Source organism: Camelus bactrianus, chromosome 30 (genome assembly GCF_048773025.1).
Source record: "Camelus bactrianus isolate YW-2024 breed Bactrian camel chromosome 30, ASM4877302v1, whole genome shotgun sequence".
Lineage (NCBI taxonomy): Eukaryota > Metazoa > Chordata > Mammalia > Artiodactyla > Camelidae > Camelus > Camelus bactrianus.
In genome coordinates, this window is record NC_133568.1 from 11,693,622 (window position 1) to 11,711,762 (window position 18,141).

The 18,141-nt window shown below is 44.2% G+C and overlaps 1 protein-coding gene across 2 annotated transcripts in view; it reads left to right on the forward strand.

Moving 5' to 3' along the window:
* Nucleotides 1-1,559: 1,559 nt before the first annotated feature.
* The window catches only part of MAPK4 (mitogen-activated protein kinase 4), a 148,475-nt gene continuing 131,893 nt past the window's right edge, over nt 1,560-18,141 (forward strand). Inside the window, exon 1 of one of the 2 annotated variants that reach the window (XM_074355145.1) lies at nt 1,560-1,698. The gene's annotated coding sequence lies outside the window, so the exon portion shown is untranslated. Of the gene's footprint in view, nt 1,699-1,959; nt 2,163-18,141 lie in introns of those variants that run through there. The other variant, XM_074355144.1, reaches the window with a different exon arrangement.

An 18,141-nucleotide genomic window follows, 5' to 3' on the forward strand; every position in this document is an offset into this window, starting at 1 on the left:
TATTCATTCCCTGGCATTGTGCAGTAATGGACTCTGATATTAAAATGCATATTTCACACCCTTGTCCCACGATCTGGAGGATGGCCATTCACTATGCATGAGCCATTCACTCATGCTCATCACACAGAGAAAATTACATTTTCCCAGTTGCCAAATGGAAAAGACAAATTATCTCATGTGGACAAGCACATTGCTCCCAAGGCAGTTTCACAGACCCAAGACACTGATCTAAAACACCCAGGAGGGAGACTGAACACTCCTGGGGTCATTTTGCTTAGTCTCTTCTTCAGGCCCACCAGACCCTCACCCCGGTGTGCTTACTGTGGTGGGACATTTGCCCTTCCAGCTTTTTTGGATAAAATGAGCATCCTTAAGGCCTCTTAGTCTTCCTTCCTAGAAAACATGTTATAAAAATGAATAAATCAACACAGAACAGTTCATATTTATGCATACCACTGAATTGATAATACTTATTTGTAATGAAAATTAAAGATGTGAAATGCTAAAATGCTCTCTTTGAGGAATATGCATTAGAATGTCCTGCCAGTGATGTACACACATCTACTTGTTACACATGCTCTCCTTATCCTTATGTATTCTTTTAGGTTAACGAAGGTCCTGATAACCGTGGTCTCTAGTTTAGCATCTAATCCTAAACCTGTTACCTACATATATGCAGTTAACAGCAATTGTATCCACACAATAATTGCAGCTACCATTTATTACCCTTCATATGGACATCACTGCTCTAACCACTTAAAGCATTTTCTAATATGACCCACAATTTAAAATTTTTATGTTTTGCCCATGTTACGATTAGCACTGTTACATGATTCATACCTTAATTCTTTCAACAGTTATTGAGCGCATATTACACACTTGGAATTGTATGAGGCCCTGGAGGTAGAGGTAGGTGTGAAGCAGAAATAACCATAGTACAGAGTAGACCCTCTGAAGTGTCAAAGTGAGGTTTTTACACTGAATGCTTTGGGAGTTGGGAGAAGGGAGGGCTCATGGGCAGCTAAAGCCACTAGTGATCTCATTATACAATATTTAGGTTATCATATTTTTCTCTGCCTAGAAAAGAGGCTCTTCAACCATTCCTTTGTAGTGCACGCATTGTGACGCCCCAATCGGTGTGGACCACTTTGGATTATCTTTGGATTAGGCACCATCTAAACGCTATTACCAGTACTATGGGTCTGGTGGCTTCTGCTTGCCTTTTCTCTGGCTTCCTAAGTGTTGGTTCCCTTCTGTTAGTTCTATCCCGGCCGTGTAAACGAGCACAGATTCACAGCCCGAGCGGCCGGCTCTGGACTGGTGCACGCGCGCTCTGCGCCCCCTCGACCCTGGGCGGGGTCCCTCTCCCGCCCACTCAGCTCTCCCCCTGGCAGGTGCCGCCGGCCACCCGGTCCCCGCCAGTTCCTTCTCCTCCCCCGCGCCCCCACCCCCGGCTGCTGCAGCGTCGCGTGGCAGACCCCGCGGAGAGGCCGGATTTCGGCCGGGGCTCAGGAGCGCTCGGCTTCCCGCCGCCCATCCCTCCCGGTCAGAGCCCGAGGGGTCTCCTCCCACAGGGCTGGAGTGAGGACGAGCTTCAAAGGTGATGGAGGAGTCTGGGGGTCGTGCGTCCAGGCAAGGAGGCCAGGAGACCCCGGGACTGGCGCTCGACTCAGAAAACGTGGGCGCCCGCCCCCGCAGGTGAGGTTGCCTCCGAGGGGCTGGGTCGGAGAAGGCCCGTCTACACTGCGCGCGCTCCGCCCCGGAACAGCGCGGCAGAGAGGCCCGGGGGCTGCGGGAGGTGGGGCACGGGGTGCGCAGGGCAGGCAGCGGCCCCCGGAGGCGCAGGGCCGGGCTCCCCCACGCCCGGGACCCCCCACGCCCGTCGCCGCAGCAGGTGGGGGCGCGGAGTGCCGGGGGCGGGGCTCGGCTCGGGGCGGAGCCGCGGCGGCGGCGGCGGCGAGCGCGGGGCGGCGCGGGCGGGGGCTAGTGCCCGAGCCGCAGCTGAAGCCGGAGGGGGAGCCGTGAGCCGGGCTGTCCCGGCGCCCGCGGGAGCTCGCCGCGCGCAGGGGCTGGGACCCGCCGGGCCGAGCGCGCCGGCGCCGCGACCGCAGACAAAGGCGCCGCTCGCTCCCGGGCCGCCGCGCTCTCCGGCTCTGCCTTGGGTAAGTGACTCCCTCTTCGCTTTCTTTCTTCTCCGGTCTGCCTGCTCCTCTCGGAGTTCTGTGGGCTCCGGAGAAGCCAAGGAGAAAGGTAGAAATGATACTTCCCCGCTCTCTCTGGAGCCCCCACCTCACCTTTGAGGAAAAAAAAAAAATCCAAAACAAATCCCCCAGCAAATTCCACACTAGCGAGTTTCCGAGCGGTCTCCTGGGGGTCGACGCGGCCGCCCACTGTGACCCCAGAGTCGGCGGACCGCGCGCACCGGTGTAGACCCTGGACCCGCGATTTGGACGGGAAGGTTGCCGCTGGGCTCCCCCGGGTCGCGGAGGTGGAGGTGTAGGGGCGCAGGCTATAGGGGCCGGACACCGCGAGGGGACCCCATCGCCAGGGACAGTTCGTCGGATCTGGGGGCACCGAGGGGCAGTTCGCAATGCCAGTTCAGATTCGGATCTTGGTTGTGGGGTCTGCCCCAGTCGCCTAGCATCATCCCCTCCAGACGGGCTCCTTCCTGGCTAGTTTAAGGGTTAATACAGCGCTCCCTACGCTCCACCCCGCCGAGGCGCCCACTCTGCCCCTTCGCGGCCCCAGGGCGGGGGCTCCGGGCGCCCGGGAGAGCGGGGAGGGAGGGAGCTCCGCCGCTTTCCCGGCTCAGCACTCCCGAGCTCGTATCTGCTGGGGAGGGCGGGCCGCTGCGGGCGGCGAGTCGGGTTTGACATCACTGCGCGGTCCCGGGCGGGCTCCCCAAGCCTCTTCCCCCTGCTCTCCCTCAGAAAAGCAATCAGAAGCCCGGCTGGCCCTTTTGCTTTTGTTCTGCCCATAAATCTCCGGAATCCGGGGAGAAGCCAGGGTGGGCGGATGCCCCGGTAGGGGGCCGAGGCAGGAGCTCCAGGTGCAGCCCTGAAGTAACAATTGGAGGCGGCGGCGGTTTCCCGCCCCTGGGTGCGGAATGGATCCCCATCGCTGATCAGTCCTCGGGAGCAGGCAGTGGGCCCGCGGCTGGAGAAAGAGCGGTGTCCTCCTCGGCCGCGCGTTCTCACGCGCCTCTCCCACACTCACTCTGGAAAGCGCTACCTCCAGACGCGCGTTTCCATTCATGGATCTGTGCCTAGGATTTGATTCATGTCACCTCTGCCCGGTTCTCTAAGGAGCGAGTTATCTGCTTCTATTTGATTTGATGCCCATTTATAGGAGGCCTACTGTGTGCAAGGCAGCAGTCTTAGGATTGTCTTAATTTAAAAGATATTTATGGAGCACCTACTGTGTGCAAAACAGATGTGTTACAAACTTTTCAATTGAACAGATTTTTATTGAGTACTTACTCTGTTCAAGGTTCCTGTGCTCTTTGTTTTAATAGACATTTACTGAGCACCTACCGAATACAAGATTGTTGTTTTTCTTTTTCTGAAGGGTTGCCCAGTGTACCTTTGGGGTGCATATGGAGACAAGGAAGAGAAAATTTGTCTTTGGACTCTTCAGTTCCTTTAGTAACCTGCACTTTAACCTTTCTGGACTGCTTGCTGTGGGGTGTAGGAAGAGCCGGTCTTCTACTACAGCTTGAGGGTTTGTCAGAGGGGAGCAGGGCAGAATAATGAAAAGGCCTGCTCTGGGACCTCTTTCCAATTCAGTTTCCTCTCACTGGAAATAAAACTAAAAAGAAAGTCAGTTCCTCTGTGCAAAGCATGGTGCTGGTTATTGCAGGGAATCAAAGGTGAATGAGCAAAGCCTTGAAACTCAAAGGTGGAGAGGTTGTGGTGGGGACAGAAAGACAGACAAAAGACAATCAACTAAACCACTGTTGGGTCGGGGAGGTATGAAGGTAGGGTCAGCGTGGACCTGCCAGCCCCTAGCTCCAAACTGGTGACAGCGGCTGGGGTGAGGATGTCTTTAAAATCCCATCATTGTGATGGCTGGGGACCTAGAGGCAGGATCAAATGGTCCGAGGGTCCTTCCTGCTAAGAGATTAGATGACTCTATTACTCTGATACTCTTGGGATCCTGAGACACACTGGAATATCCAGATTGGCAAGAAAATCGTGGGTCTTCAGGCTATTGGCGGAGTTGTTATACATAGGCTGTTATCAGAGAAATGTAGTCTTGTAGGTAGGCTGTGTCCTAAAGGACCTACCAGAGTTGTTGAGCTAAACACATAAAATGACTGGGCAGCATATGTGAAAAGCCAGGAGCAAATTCCTCCTAGAATTTAATGTCAAAAACAGAATTCTGTCCTCATGGAATTGTGGCTTTCCTTTTATCAGATGGCAAGAATTTGCTCTGTGTCTAGTATGTTTATCTTTTTAACTTGGCCTCCAGCAATTCCTGGTAACTGCTTTATCCCAGCTTCTCAGTACAGTGATCTTTTTCTTCCCAGATTATTTCTGATCTCCCTTAAAAATTTTTTTTAAATTACAATCTATTATTTTTTTGTTATGAACTTGAAAGCCCCCCCCCGATGTTGTCTGGCAGAAGATCATTATGAAAGGTACATAGGACATGTAGTAAGCACTAGATGAGTGACTCTCTAGGAGGGCCTGTACTTAGAAGAGGGAGGGGAAAAAGGCCAAAATCAGGAACATGCAGAGAAAACATAAACTGGCCCTGCAAAATGGAATAGGATTTCAGATAGGTAAAGAAAATGAACAACGACCTCCCTCCCTAATTGAGGGAAAGTTTGCAGGAGACAGTGTGAAGGAAAACAAACCATCTTTACAGCGCTTTAGGAATTCAATAACTCTTCCTGGGGAAAACTTTCCGTTCATTCAGCAAAGAAGGGCTGCCGAGCCTTTTACTGTGTCCATGGCTTTGCTAGGTGTTAGGTGGGGGTTTCCGCCCAGCAGGGTTTGGGGTCCACCGTGATCCCACAGCTGGTGGGGACCCTTGTCCCCTGTTCCAGCTGCAGGGATAGCATCCCGACCATTCTTTCAAACATTCCTGGAGTTTTTTTGACCTGAGCTGAACTTGATTGTAATCTTCTTCAAGGCCAGGAATGTGACTTCTTTTTTTCTCTGCATCCTTTTCTCCCTGCAGGCTCAGGCATAAGTCTATAGAGTAGGTGACATTTATTTCAGAACCCCATGCTGCCCACTCCTTCACCCTTCCCCTACCTCCTGGGGACCTGGCCTCTCTCCCTCTCCACTGCTTTCAGCTGCTCAGAGCCTTTCATTGTATGAAAACTTGGGGGGGAAAAACAATCTGTCGTCAGTCACTTTCTCTTGAATATGAATGTAGGTCACTGTTCTTTCTTCCAGGGGTCTTTGCACTTTAAACGTCATTATGGAATGAAAGGCTCTGTCCATCACGAGAAGGTTTCAAGCATAGAGCAGCGGGTGTAGGAGGTACCTGGGGACTCGAAGTGCCTTTTCTAGTGCTCCTGAAATTATGCCACCACCTCCTCATGTAGCCACTCTTGGCGAGGGTCCCTGGAGCCCCGTGATCCTTAAAAGTCTGGAGCCTTTGCTGCTTTGACCATGGCATGGTGGTTGAAGTCAGACAGCAGCTCTGGCCTTCACTCACTCTATTCTTTAAAGGTTAATCATTTTCCAGATAAAATCCTTGCTTCCCTGCCTACATGTGCCATTATTTTAAGGCCGAGTTTCTCAACCTGGGCTCTCTCAGTGCTGTGGCTGGGATAATTCATCGTCGTGGGGGCTGCCCTGTGCATTGTAGAATGTTTAGCAGCAGCCCTGGCCTCTGCCCACAGGATGCCAGTAGCACCCCGCACTCCCTCCCCCATTGTGACAACCGAAAGTGTTCCCAGTTATTGCCAGAAGTCCCCTCGGGAGCAGAATCACTCCTGATTGTGAATCACTGTTCTAAGGGGTATTAGTTACTCTGTAACGTGCTACACAACCATTCCCACTTTTCTGGGAGAGGCTTTATTTAATGTAACTTGGTTCTTTTCAAGACAGGTGACTTGGTAAGTGTGTGATGTACACTGTGGAACTTTCTCTATGAATAACTTCATAAAGCAGGAGGGAGGGTGTAGCTCAGGGGTAGAGTGTATACCTAGCATGCCTGAGGTCTGAGGTTCAATCCCCAGTACCTTCATTTAAAAAAAAATACTAATTACTCCCCCCCCAAAAAGTTAGATTTCTTAAAAAATAAAAAGCAAGAAAAATACAAGTTGTTAAAAAAAAATAAATAGATCAGAATAAACATCCCTTGTCAGGTCACGTATACTAATCTGGTCATCACATTAAGTCAGTCTTTTAAGGTGAAAAAGCAGCAACAAGCAAACAAACCAACCCTGCCATATTCTTCCCCTAGCGTGTGGCTGATTTATGTACCAGAAATGCAGGTAGTGGCACTGCCATTGGCAGCCACCGTTGCCCGCAGGGCCATCCCAGTCCTTGCCTGGACAGTGGCTGGTGGGCAGCAGTCGGGGAGGGAAGCAGCAGGGGAGGATCTGGTTCTGGTGGGACCGGATGCTTCTGTAATGTGAGGAGTCCTCTTTAAGAAAAAGACAAAAGAACCAGGTGAACATCTTGCTAGGGCCTTGGAAGGGGCGCTAAGGTTTCAGTTTCCTTAGCTTCAGGTGAAGCTGCCTCTGGAAAACGTTTTGAGAAGTGGGAGGACAGCCGTGGCTGCAGGAACAGGAAAGCAGAGGCTTTCTTCTCTCCGTGACTGGTGAGCGCTAGAAGTGTCTCAAAGACTTGAATTCAGCAGAGAGCAGGGATCAAAACAGAATTGTTAAATACAGCGCAGCCTGTGCTTCTGTTAATGTCTGCCCTCAAAAGCAGAACTTTCATGGCGTCAGCATCAGCAGCATCTTTGTAGGATGGAACAAGGGGCAAGGTTAGTACAAGTTTAGCAGCAGGATCCGTGAATTCTGCTAGTTGATAGAAGTAACTTAATGGATCTTGTAAGTGAGGTTGGCCTAGTGCCCAAGTTATTGCTTCAGAAAGTGAATGAGACTCTTTTTCAGGTCACTGTAATGGTGTTTGAAAAGTTTACAGGACGATTTCATTGATTCAGACTTCTGTTTTGGAATTCCCAAGCCTTGCACTGAAACAGGCCATAGATAGAAAATATCTTTGGGGTCAGGTAGGCATGTAATTCAAGTTCTTGAAAACTTAAAATAATAAAACAAGCAAGTAAAAACCCTCTATATTTCAGACTTTTCAGTCCTTCATAATCTTTTCCCTTAATCTAAATTGACCTATTTTTAATGAGGAAAAGAAAGGGCTATGATTAGTATCTAAGTGTACCTGGCTGTGCATGAAACTGATCTGCCAATATGTCATTGTCTAGATTTAACAAAAATAAAGACTCTCTGTTAGAAGATTTGCTGTAGGAGGGATTTTTAAAAAATGTAGTTTTCCATTTGTGTTGAAAGTGATTTGATTTTTATAAAACTTTTCAAGATGCAAGATCGATTTGGAGATTTTGGGTGAAATCTACACGTACTCACAGAGGTTAGACCTGCAAGGAGACCTGGGAATCCGTGACCAGCTCTCCTTGCTCCATTGTGTAAATGGGGAAACTGAAGCTGAGAGAAGTTTGGTGGTTTGCAGAGGTCAGGGCTGAGGCTGGGGCTAGGAGTCAGGAGTGTGTCCCATCTCCTTTGACACTCAGGTGCCACTGGGGTACCTTTCCTTCTTCCCCAATGCCACAGCAGTTTGGTGGAGGAAGGCCAGGAAGGAAAAGAGTTTGATAGCTGTCTCATTTCCAGGTCATCTTGTCCTGAAAGAACTAACCATTAATTCAGACGGATTACATCTGTGCCCAAGGGGTGTGTGTGTGTGTACAGGTAGCACTGAGGATACAGATTAGTGGAATGAGATTATTTTATAAAGCTTCCTCTGTAGAGCATGATGACTGTAGTTAACCATACTGTATTATATTTTAGAGAGTTGTGAAGAGAGTAGACCTTAAAAGTTCCCAACATAGGAAAAAAATTTGCACTGTAAACTGACTATACTTCAATTAAAAAAAAAAGAAAAGAAAAAAAATTGTGACCCTGTGGTGATGACGACACTTGTTGTGGTGATCATTTCATGTTATATACAAATAGCGAATCATGTTGTCCACCTGAAACTAATATAATGTTATGTGTCAGTTATATCTCAGAAATTTTGAAAACAATGTTTTAATGCTTCCTCTAATGATCTTTTATATTATATGTACAGTAAATAATTGGAATGAAACGTTTACTTCCCTGTTTGGGAAAGTAATACATATTTGTTATGGAAAGTAGCAAGAAGAATGAAAAAAAATCATCTTACCTGTGATTGATCTGATCATATTGCACTATGTTTATTTTTAGTGTTTTTTTCCTCAGCTCATTATTAAACACAATTGAGATCATACTGTACGTATAATTTTAATTTTCATCTTGCCTTTTTTTCCAGTTAATATGATAGCAATTTCCATGTTATTACAAACTCTTTTTAAATATAATTTTTAATGACTACATGATTCAGTACTTTGGACGCCTGTTGACTGATCACAATATTTCGTTGTTAGTGGACCTTATTTGCTCCCAATTTCCCACCACTGTGTCATTTCAGTGAGTGACTTTGTGTCCATACTTTTCTACAATTTGGATTGTTTTCTTTGTATACATTCTCAGGTAGTGAAATTACTTATCCAAGAATGGAAGCACCCTGGGAGCAAATTGCTTTCCAGAACTGGAAATGATTTCACCACATCATTGATGACAGGGTCTTTTTTAAAAAATTATTTAATTGATAAGGTGAAAAATATCACATTGTTGCTTCCATTTGCATTTTGGTTACCAACTAGGCTGAGCATTTCTCTGTAGAATTGTCACCTGTTTATATCTTTTGTTAATTATCTATATTTCTATTTGGGTTAAAAAAAATTGATCTACATGTAGAAAACCCGTTTTTTTAAGAGGAAAAACAATAAACCTCTGATTGGATGGCTATTTTATGAAGTTCCATCCAACCCTAATGTTCCACAATTCCAACACTTCAAGGGCTGTGTTTTAGGCTGAACTTTTGTCACAGCGGTGGGGTGCCTGTTCAATTCCTGAAGCAACCTTGAGTGGATAGGGAGTTCTGTCTCCTTGGTTTCAGCCAGCGTATAGTGAGCCCTTATTCAGTGCTTCACAAGCGTTGATTCTCAGTCTTTATAACAGCTTGTGAAGTGGGTACTCTTTTTTTTTAAGTATAATCAGCTTTATTGGTGCATAACTTATGCATAATAAACTATATCCATTTAAAATGTATAATTCAGTGGTTTTACATTTGGGTTTACTTGTGAAATCAAACCACAGTCAAGATAGCATTTCCATCACTCCCCCAAAACTCTTTTTTATTGAAGTATAGTCAGTTTACAACGTTGTGTTAATTTCTGGTGTACAGCATAGTGATTCAGTTATACATATACATATATACATATATTCCTTTTCATATTCTTTTTCATTATAGTCTATTACAAGATATTTAATATGGTTCCCTGTGCTATACAGTAGGACCTTGTTGTTTATCTATTTTATATATAGTAGGTAATATCTGCAAATCCCGAACTCCCAGTTTATCCCTACCCTCCTTCTCCTCCAGTAACCATAAATTTGTTTTCTATGACTGTGAGTCTGTTTCTGTTTTGTAAATAAGTTCATCTGTGTCATTTTTTTAAGATTCCACATATAAGTGATATCATATGCTATTTTTCTTTCTGGTTTATAAAGTGGGTATGCTTTTACTATATCCATTTACATATAAAATTGATGCACAGAAAAATAAAATAACCAGTCATGTGTACTTAAAAAGAGTTCTGGTTACCAATTCCAGAGTACGTGGGGTTCCCCCCCACACACATCCAAGCGATTCTCTGCAACACCAGCTGGGTGTCCTGCAATTCAACTCAGTTCTGACACTATCTACCTGTAGTAACATCAGGTTCACCCACAAGACTGCCCTCTAGTTCAGATGCCAGTGGCAAGGCTGGGTTGTCACCTGTGCTTCTGACCAACTGGCTATAAATCAGAGGCTCCCACGACTCCCTCCTTGATTTCAGTTAATTTGGTAGAGTGGTCACAGACTCAGGAAAACCCACTTAGATTACTGGTCTATTGCAAAGGATATTAAAGATACAAATCAATGGCCAGATGAAGAGATACCCAGGGTGAGATCCCAAACAAAGGAGATTCTGTCCTCATGGGGTTTGGGGCTCAGCACAGTGGTACGTGGAAATGTTCTTGTTCCCCAAACTGGAAGCTCTCCAAAAACTCCTCCTTTTGGTTTTTTGTGGAGGCTTCATTACAAAGGCATGATTGATCAAGTCATTGGCCATTGGCGATTGATTCAACCTCCAGCCCCTTGCCCCAGCCTGGAAATCAGGTGGTGGAATTGAAAAGTTCCATCCGTCTTTCCATGGTTGGTTCCCCTGGCAACCCGCCCCCATCCCTAGGTACTTTCCAAAGGTTACTTCGTTAATATAAACCCAGGTGTGGTAGAGTGAGGCTTGTTATGAATAACAAGACATCTATTTCACCTTTTTGGCTCTGAAGCAGTTTCAGGAACTGAGGACAAAAGACCAAGTATTATAACAAGAGAGATTCTCATTGCACTTATCGCTCAGGAAATTCCAAGGGTTTGGGGAGCTGTGAGCCAGGAACCATGTTTGTGGATGAAGACCGTATATATGAGAAATATATTTTGTTCATCTGAATGGCCAAATACATATTTCTTATAAATCACAATATTGCAATTTTTAACCCCTGTTACACTACCTCTGGATCTTTGCTAAAGTGACCTGCCTCGGTTGTATAGTTGGCCTTTGAGGGAGCTGGGCTTAGGAAAATTAGCAATTTCCCCTGAACTTTATTGCCTTTTATTGGGAGAACTCTGTGATGCAAGGGAATTTTATTATCTTAAACTTCCTCACTATAACTTTTATATCTCTTACCCTCTCTTCCGTTTTTCCATCTTTTTTATATCTCCTAGCTACATCTGGTAGCTTTTCTGACCTGTCTTCTAAGTCACACCATGTCTCTTCAGCTATATCTAATCTGCAGCTAAATCCATCTGTTGCATTCTTAATTTCAGTTACTGAATTTCAGTTCTAGAATTTTTAGCTCATTTTCAAATCTTTAATGTTACTTTATATAGTCCTGGTTCCTTGTTTTGAAAATTTTAAGCCCAACTTCTATCTCCTTGAGCATAGTAAGTATGGTTGTCTTACATTCTGTGTCGGGTAATTTTTCCATGTGGGATGTGTCTGTTTCTTCCGTTTGTGTTTTGTTCTGATTCTCATCTTGGCTCATATTCATGTCATTATACCTCCTCATGTGCCTTGTTATCTTTGAATGTATGTTTGTGTTTTGAAAAAAAAATTTGTATAAATACCATGTCTTATCAATTTAAGAAGTAAATGTTTTTCACATTTTGATCTCTGAAATTCTGATGTGGTTTACAATTCATGGAGATGTACATTTATAGTTGGTAGCATTTTTCCCTTTTCATTTGTACGTACCTAAAATAACAGTGCATTATATAATTAGTGATACTGAAGATTGATGAAATGAAATAATTGGAGGCTTTGAATGCTGGTGATAAACATGACAAGAATTCTAGAGAGGTCTTTAAATGGCCTCTGCAAACTTTTGGGGGTACCAGCAATCCCAGATCAATTTGGGGACCTGAGATTTTTCTAGGCCATCCACATGTCAGGAAGCCAGGACTAGTTCATTTTTTGTTTTCTCTTACTTGTAGGGCCTCGCTCTTTGAGGTCTCTACCAAAAGTGTGACGTGACTTACGAGCCTTAATCTTAGGGATGCCCTGGCCCCCCTGTGAGGCTGCCAGAAGTGCTGCTCACCTCCCCAGCCTTCTCTTCTGGATTGACAGATCCCCCCAAATGGATAATGGTGGCCCCTAAGACTCAGGGCCACATCTTGGTATCCCCTTGGTATCTCTTAGGTCTTAAGCCTAAATCCCCACTCTCTTGTAAGCTCTTTGGTGCTTATAGGGAGAATTTTAAAAAATACTTCATCTGGGTTTCTTTGTTGTGTTCTCTAGGAAGGTTGGCTCTAATTGGGCAGTGTGTCACTGCCGGAAGGAGGCAGTAGTGAATCTGATCCATCTTAAGAGACTGACACAGGCATGAGCTGCTTAGCTGCTCTTTGCCAGCTCATGACTAGAGAATTTTCCCCGTCCACTCCTGATGTGTCATCCAGGTCGCAGCTGGAAAGTGGAGGTTGGGATGAACAAATTTCCACAAACTGGGCACAGCTAAATGTAGATATATTTCCCTACTAAAAAAGACTAATTCGTCAGGTTTTTCCTAGTAAGGAGGGTGACCTGGCAGAGAAAGCAGTTGCAGGAGTGGTGTCTGGACCCCCGTCAATCATCCATCTCCATGCGGTCTCTTACTTCTCATCCGTACCATCCTGCAGAAAGATGGGGATTTAGGACCAAGGAATGGTCTATTCTATTCTATTCCAGCAACTGTGTTTTAGCTAGGTAAGATTTCTTCCATTCATTGTGGGTCCCCAACATTTCCATTTGGAAAGCAGAATTTCTCACCCATGGCCAAGGTTATAACCTTGTGGAGACTGAACTATTGTGTCCAGGTTCAGGGGTCAGGGTGGCCTTTCCAGGTGACTCTTGTTGAATCCTGTTTTTCTAAAGAAGCTCTGTGTTCCTTTCTGGGTTTTAGAAGGCACGTGCTTACCTGTGTGTTCTCAAAATCAGCAGCCAGATGTATTTTCTTCCTACCTTATTCCAACTCTCATGGATGCCTTGTCCCGCCTCCCCCCGCCTGCCCACCCCCGCCAGCTTTCATGAAGCCAGAAGTTTACAACGAGAAAAATATATGTGTTGAGTTTGAAAAGGTTGGGCAAAGGAGCCCAGAATGGTGGGAAGCCCTCCTCTACCACCTTATCAGAGCCTCCATTGGCTTTTTTGAGAAGGACTCTTATTTTATTTTAATTTTCTCCCTGGAAACCCCAGAGCTGTCCTCAGAAAATTGCAATCTGCCCAGGGAACTGTGGGTCCACTCCCGCCCTTGGGGAGGGTAGCCATCGGGTAAAGTGAAGGCAGGTTTGGTGGCAGGGATCTGTCTCTCAAGAAAGGGCTTGTTTAGGGGAGTACCCCCGCCAACTTTTTGGAGACCACTTCATACCTTCTGTGTATCCCATGATGCTTTATTCAGCTTATTTTTATTTTTATTTAGTTTTACAATGTTTCACACATAGGAAAGACTACATATAACTGAGCCCACCTATTACTAGAAATAGAAATCCTCCAATTAGGTTTTAATAACTATTTCTAAAGGAACAAATCTGTCAGTCCACTCCCAGGTAGTTCTAGGTTGTGACTGATCCCTTTGGAAGAAATGATAAATGACTTAATTAATTTTGAAGACACAAATTTCCTATTCTCCCAGAAAGTGTTCCCTTCCTTGATTACTTTTGGAGGCAAATTACTAGAAAGCCCCACCAGCCAAAAGAATTTATGAACCGTGACATCTGAAAACTCTTCAGCCTGAAAGGAAGTAAATTAATTCCAGCAGCATGGTTCACTTTAGGTACAAGCCAGGTTTCTTTATTTATCAGTAACTAAGGCGCTTAAGCTGATTTTTTTCTGAAGAGATAAAATTATTTTGACATCTAGGCCATTTTCTATATTTCTGTTGTCAAATTTTCCATTTATTTGAATTTGAGAGTTTTTTCCCCCAGCCATCCTGAGACCATTTTGTCTGCTAATAAGAGATACTGTGCTGTGATTTCAGTAACGTGTGTGAGAACCACAGGGAGTTTGAAGTTAGCTGAGTAATTTTTGTATTTGTCGTAGAGACCAGGACTTTGCCTTCAGGACGTGGTGGCAGTGGTCCTTTTAACCAAATAGTCAGGACCTTTTGGGAGACTCAGAGCATTAAAGTATGATAGCTCTTTCCACAGAAATAAAGGGACAGAGAAATTCAGAAATCTGAAATGATTTTGTTTTTACTTATTTTTTAATTGAAGTCTAGTCAGTTTACAATGTTGTGTCAATTTCTGGTGTACAGTGCAATGCTTCAGTCGTACAAGAATATATATATATATTTGTTTTCATATTCTTTTTCATCATAAGCTACTTCAAGATATCAAATATGGTTCCCTGTGCTATACAGTATAAACTTGTTTATCTGTTTTAAATATACCAGTCAGTATCTGCAAATCTCGAACTCCCAATATATCCCTTCCCACCCCCTTCCCCCCGGTAACCATAAGTTTGTTTTCTATGCTTGTGAGTCTGTTTCTGTTTTATAAATAGTCTTTTTTTTTTTTTTAAGACTCCACATATGAGTGACATCATATGGTATTTTTCTTTCTCTTTTTGGCTTACTTTACTTAGAATGACATTCTCCAGGGCCATCCCTGTTGCTGCAAATGGCATTATTTTATTATTTTTATTTGTACGAGGAGATTAGGAGAGGTGGTTGTGGCAAACCCACTTTGAAAGAGGAGGTGAGAACTTTTGAACAGTGGAGTGACTGCAGTGACTGCTTTGAGCCTTCCAGATCGGAGGAGAGAATACGAAAAATGCCTTGACTAGTTACATAATAAAGCCAGGAAAGTATGTGCCATCAAAATGACAGAGAACTTTAGGGTGTACAGAGTAAGAGCAGAGACAGTTTTTCTACATTGTGAGTGAGAGTATGTCTGGTAAATCGTTCTGGGCATGTTGTGGCCTAAATAACTGTTCATTTTCCTATACTTTATCATTTTCTTGAGCTGAATGTCGATTAAAAAGAAATAGACTTAGGTCCTTATTAATTTTGTTGGGTCTCTGAATGAAGGATGATAGAGTAAGTCCAACATGAAGAAGTTCTGTTTATTACAGTTCAGTTTTAGTTCAAAGCTTGATGTCTTGTTTCTAAATTGTTGCGCATGCTTTCACTCTCCAAGAGTTATTCAGTGAATTTGTTAATCCTGAAAACTCCCTTTTTTATGAGCTGTCTTTGAAAGTGAACCTGAAATGCATTTATGGAACAAAAAGAGGTGAAAAATCCTATGACTTCTCTCTTCAGTTTTTTTAGAAGCAGATCCAGAGCCAAAGATCTATCTATAGGTCCTTTAATGATTTGACTTTTCTTTAACCAACAAACAACACAGTGCTCTATACTCCTAAATTGAGGATTTGGTGTCCATAATATATTAAATAACCTTCTTGTCTTCTGTTCCACCTGTCCTATTGGTAAGAAAAAATAAGAGCATTATTATTTAATTATCAGCACTAGCAGCAATGTCAGATTTCAGTAATCTAAAACTATATTGCCTTAAACTGAGATTATTTGAAATAAGATCTTTCCTCTCCAGTAATGGATACGTAGAAAAGGAGGTGTATAGCTGTAGATGGGGAGCAGATACAGGAACATAGACACATAGAGTTGTGGTTTTGAGATAATCATCAGCTTTTTTCTGGAAGGACTCATAAGACATTGTGAGTAATGGTAGAGAAATTGGTTACTGGGTTGAGGGAAAGGATTTTTTATTTTATATCTTTCCATACTATTTAATTTTTAAAATAAGCACATATTTTAATTTACTGAGTAAATAAGGGAAAAATTAAGAAGGTGGGAGAAAAAGAAGCCCTGTTGCATGAGACTCTCTGAATTTAACCTCTGGATTCCTCTCTCAGTGGAAATTCTGGTTTTTATAAATCATCAGATCAAAATCTATAAGAACACAGTATATCCCCATGGTTTTGTGTAACTTACATTGCAGAATTTTGTAAAGCCCTCTCATGCCAGTGTCTTCCCGAGCCTCTCAGCGGCACTGTCCTGTACGTTGGATTGGTATCATATAATTCACATTTTACTTAAACGTAAGTGTGGGGAAGATGGGTGGCTTATCTGAGATGACATGTTCATCACCTGGGAAGTTCAGAACTAGAAGCCAAGGCTAGCGTTCCTTTAACCCTGATAGACTTCCACTACTTATTCTGGATGTTCTTTGTTAAACACTCGAAGCTGCCTTCTCTCCAGTTTCATGCCACAGCATCTGTTTCATTCTGTTTTAAATCACGGTTAGATGTATAATTGCTTTTCTCATTAATTTTACCACCCTAGGCCGTCTGTCTTCCTTCTGTAGCCTTGCTGTGTCTAGTACGCCATGGTGCGTGTCTTAGTTACTTAATCCTCAGGTCATGGAATTGGATACTCAAGGTACTTTCTCCCAAATAATAATCCATTTTTAGGAAAACAGAGTGATAAACTTAAGCCATTTCCACAAGACTAATATCATTGTCCACAAGAGAATTCAAACCATATAATATTTGAGCTGGAAGAAGACCATCCTTGCGAGTGTTTATTCTCTTGTTTTAGAAATGAGGAACCGGGGGACCAGATGACTTGCTCAGGATCACGCAGGGAATTAGAGGTGACTTGGTACTCAGAGCCCTGCTCTCGTCCAGCCCGGCCCTCCTCCGGCTGCAACAGTCACTGTGGACCTACACACAATAATTGTCTTGGTCATCAGGCATGGAGATGAATGATCAGTGCTGGCAAAACATAGGTCAGTTAAAAAAGCACCTGTAAAGAGGTCACCTCAAAAAGAAGAGGAGGTATGGGGCTGATTTTTCCAAGTTTTAATAAGTGATTTTGCAGGTTTACCTCTTTTTAAAGCAAACTTGCTCTGTAACCATCAGCATTTCCACAAAAGGATTCACAGTAGGAATCCTATCAATGGTAAGTATCCCAACCACGTGCGTTTGCAATAGAGTCAAGTCACCCTCCCTTGTTGGGCGTATCTTAGGTGCATGGCATCAAAGCTGTGAAATGAGGAATTAATAAGTGTTTTTTATCGTACCTGCTGGTTTTTGAAAATGCAGGCCACGTCTGGACTGGTGAATAAGCCACCTGTCCCCCTCTTTAGCAAGGAGTGAAGAGCACTCCTGTTCCTAGAGTCACCCCTCGGCACTCGAGTGCTCGGAAGTCATTCCCAGTTTTCAAACATGCTGAGAAGGGAGCTGGGAAGACTTTTTTGTCTGAAGCTACCCAAAGGAGACACAGAAGGAGAAATTCCGAAGAGCGAGACAGTACCAAAAGTGTGACTACTGTGGGAGCCCTGAGGTTCCCTGGGGCTCACTCACGAGGAGGCAGAGTGTCGTTTTTATGACATACATACTTTTTGTGCCACCTCCCTGTTGGATTCATACAGTCCTAGAAGGCTCTAGCTCCAAGAGGCGTAGTTGTAAAGGACATCATGGTACTAGATGGTACTAGATGGTACTAGATGTCTTTAAAAACTCAATTCAGCTCGACAGATATTTAAGGTGGATGCTGTAGGAGGGTTACAGTAAAAACAGCGAAGGCAGTTCCTGCTCTCCCTGAGCTTGGAGTCTGTGCTGTGCATCCGGAGCTTGTCTGCATGTTGCAATCACCTCGGGACCCTGAAAAAACACTGATATTCATACCCAGCCCACTACCCTCGAGCTTGTGATCCAGTTGGTTTGGGATGTGGCCTGAGGTTTGGAATTTTTTAGAAGGTAATTCTAAAGTGCAGACAGATTTGAGAACCAGTGTCTGTGGAGTGGTTCTCAACCTTGGCTGTATTAGAATCACCTGGGCTATACATGTGCTATGCATGTACGTTTGTATATGTATGCATATGTATAGACGCGTAAGTATGCATGTTACATAAGCATAGGCACTCAAGGTGTATTCAAATACAGGTGTATATACCTGCGTGCATAATATACGTGTGCGTGTACAGCCATGCTCAGGCTCCAGCCGTAGAGAGTCTGGTTTACATGGTTTGGGGTGGGGTCCAGACATCAATATTATTTAAAACCGTAGTTCCCCAAATTGAAGTTTTAGAAATGCCAGTGCCTGAGTCCCATTCTAGACATTCTGGTTTAATTGGTCTGGGGTCTGGTCTAGGCATCAGAATTTTTTTCAAAGCCCCTCGTGTGATTTTAATGTGCAGCCAGGGTTGCGATCCACTGGGTTAGTGAGTGAGATCTGGCTACCTTGTGCATAGTAGGTGCTCAATAAAAATGATTAAGTATGAAGTTAAAACTAGACAGAAGGGT